This window comes from Magallana gigas, chromosome 6, assembly GCF_963853765.1.
Source record: "Magallana gigas chromosome 6, xbMagGiga1.1, whole genome shotgun sequence".
Taxonomy (NCBI): Eukaryota; Metazoa; Mollusca; class Bivalvia; order Ostreida; family Ostreidae; genus Magallana; species Magallana gigas.
The window spans coordinates 44,197,470-44,201,244 of record NC_088858.1 but is presented as its reverse complement, the minus strand read 5'-3'; positions in this window follow the sequence as shown (position 1 = coordinate 44,201,244).

Below are 3,775 nucleotides of genomic sequence, written 5' to 3'. Positions count from 1 at the left end.
GTGTTTATCAAAAGATACTGAAATAAATTTAAGTGATGAAGCTTTCATTTTAAGACAAAGTAATAAGAATGATTTGTCGGAACTTTTATATATGATGCTGGTATATTAATAAAACAATTCATTTTAAAGCTAAGCTAGTTGTAAAATTTCCTAAACATATTTAGTTCTTACTTTAAAATTCTGAAATACAATGCTAATTCTTTTTTTTTTTATTAATTTGTAAGCAAATTTGAGTTTTCTATAAACAGTACATACATGTATATGTGGAATTTCTTTGTATAATTGAATGTCGCATTGCTTGCTGCTTGTTACTTGCTTACTCAATAAAAAATTCAAATTCATGCGAGTGAGAATTCAGTTTATCAACATGTTTTTAATATATTTTATACGCGTAGCGTTTAAAAAAACACAAAAAGCTTACTTGCACATTGGCTGGGCAATCAAGATAAAACAAACAAGGGCACGGCTAAGCGGAGCATCCCCTCGCGACATGAGTTATTGTGTGTAGGGATGCATTATTTAGCAATATATAGTTATGTTAATGAGAAGACCACATACTACTAACCCTCCATTACTGCAAAAACTACATTTTATGTACCTGTACTAGATCTAAATCAAACAAGTGAGAAGCTGTCAATGTGACAGCAAACCGGGTTTTCTTTTAAGTAAACTGTATCCATAATCCATGTCAACCCGTATCCAGTGAAATGGACTACCCTATATGCAATATTTTGCCAAAAAATGACTAAGTTCAAAAGCTGGTATTTTTTCGATTAATTATCGGAAATAAAAATCCTAGCAATATGCACACCTCTAATATAAGTACAATTGATCTGCAAAAGAACAACTTCCTATCTTGAGAACTGTAGGAGGAGTTATCCGTACAATGAGGATACCCTATATGCAATATTTTGCCAAAAAATGACTAAGTTCAAAAGCTAGTATTTTTTCGATAAATTATCGGAAATCAAAATCCTAGCAATATGCACACCTCTGATATATGTACAATTGATCTGCAAAAGAACAACTTCCTATCTTGAGAACTGTAGGAGGAGTTATCCCTACAATGAGGATACCCTATATGCAATATTTTGCCAAAAAATGACTAAGTTCAAAAGCTGGTATTGTTCAAATAAATTACTGGAAATCAAAATCCTAGCAATATGCACACCTCTGATATAAGTACAATTGATCTGCAAAAGAACAACTTCCTATCTTGAAAACTGTAGGTACTATTGGAAGGTTTTTTATTAATTTACTAGAAAATTGAAATGGAGTGCACACACACACATACATACATACATACATACATGTACATACATACATACATACATACATACATACACACATACATACACACATACGAACACACACACGCACGGTAGCGATGCTATATCCCCTTCGCAACAAGTTGCGCGAGGGGATAATAAAATAAGCAACACTTGTATATAAAGCAATGCAATTCTCCCCTTTTATCATTCTTCGTCTATAAGTGTTAATTAAGACAGCAAATTGAAATAAAATTTGCACTTGCGTTCAGCCCAGACATAATTAATCATAAGGGACAATGGTGACACGAGATATTCTGTCAAGACTGAAAGAGTTTGAATAGCGTTCATGTACATAAATATATATCCAGACAATCAAAATATGACAATTTATCTCTGACAAATGTTAGACAACTTGATTGGATTTTAACAATATAGGTTCGCTTAATTGAAAACAATAGGCCAATATGCCTTAACGCTCACCTTAGACTACCGTAGCCCATACATAGACTAGTCGTGGAGTCTCATATATGCATTTATTTAAGTTTCATTCTGGAGTAGAAAAATTTAAATATTTAATAACGCCCATCTTCCTGCCTGAAATCTACAAAAAAGGACCATGAAACCTATATTTTAGCAAAAAAAACTTAAAGATCATAATAGAGTGCATGACCTGATATTGAAAAGGTACAAGACTCTGATTGAAAATAATTTCTCCATATTTGTTAACTTTCCAAACATGATTTTAGGTCACCTGAGTCACTCAGGTGACATAATGCAATTGGTCTTCGTTCGTCGTCGTGCGTTAACAATTTTACATTTTTAACTTCTTAAAAACTGCAAGGCCAATTGTAACCAGTTTCGTTGTAAAACATCTCTGTGGTTGGAGGAATCTAAATTATGAAATCAATGGCTCTACCCCCCCGCCCCCACCCCATCGGGGCGCCACAGGCGGGGTCAAATATGCTAAAATCTTCTTCTCTCACCCACACATGTGAGTGGTTATAATGTCATCGAAACCCTCTACCAAAATTGTGACTGCGAGGACATTTTTCTCAGAAATAAAATGTTTCTAAAGTTCATGTAGTCTATACACTGTCAACTCTGTAATATTTATTTTTGTATGCGACGTCAAAACAAAAAACCTCCGGGAACGTTTTTTAACGAATCTTTTTACCGTATGAGGCAAACTTCACTATTTTAATTTTGGTGAATCTTCAAAAAAGCAGCGAAATAGGCCAATGTTGTATACACGGTCAAAATTCAGCTATACGGTATTGCAAGGCAGCAATATGGAAGTGCATCGAATTTTGCATTCTATCCATTCACCTTTTTAGAAGCACAAAATTGTTATATTTAGTGTCCAGTGTATATTCTTGCCAACCATATCCGTAAATGTTCGTGAGTAATGAAAACGTCAAGAATGAGACAGAAATGTTTTCAATAAAAAAGCAGTGGTCATTGATGTAAAAAAAGCGCATTCTTACAACATATCTATTGTACACCAAAGGAAAATGGTGTACAATGTTGTCCAAAAATGATGTAAAAAACGGTTTTATAATCATCATCATCGCGGGCTGAATTCTGCATAGGAAGAAAAAGAGTCTGAGATCGCCGTAACAGAGAGGTATTCGAAGAGCCATCGTTCTTCTTGACTTGAGTGTTCTGCGTACATAAAACATATTTTAAAAAAAATGTTTTATTATCTTTTTGCCTTGTCTAGAAAGGTTTAACAAGAGGCCCATGGGCCACATCGCTCACCTGAGGAACAATAGGTATGATAAAATCAGCTTAATGGAGTCATAATACAAACTATCTGGACAATGTACAATAATACATGTAGATCCTGTATAAATAAAATCCATTTTCCCCTGGATATTCTTATGTTTATAATCATTAGTCCCTTTTCTAACAGGATGATTTTAAAGTCATATCATATGTTGAGTATTGCAGTTCTCAAAAAGATCCTTAACAATAGCTTATATATGGGATATAAACCTACATCAAACTCTGAACCTTCTTGTGAAGCCAAAGAATTGTCCTGGGGCCAAAGTCTTATAAATTATAAAGAATCATCTGGCTGATTAGTTTCTGAGAAGAAGATTTTAAAAAATTTACTCTATATATTCCTTTGTTAAACTTTGACCCCCCCCCCATCGTGGCCCCACCCTACCCCTGGGGATCATGATTTTCACAACTTTGAATCTACACGACCTGAGGATGCTTCCACACAAGTTTCAGCTTTCCTGACTGATTAGTTTCTGAGAAGAAGATTTTTAAAGATTTACTCTATATATTCCTATGTTAAACTTTGACCCCCCCATTGTGGCCCAAACCTACCCCCGGGGGTCATGATTTTCACAACTTTGTATCTACACTACCTGAGGATGCTTCCACACAAGTTTCAGCTTTCCTGGCTGATTAATTTCTGAGAAGAAGATTTTTAAAGATTTCCTCTATATATTCCTATGTTAAACTTCAACCCCTCATTGTGGCCCCACCCTACC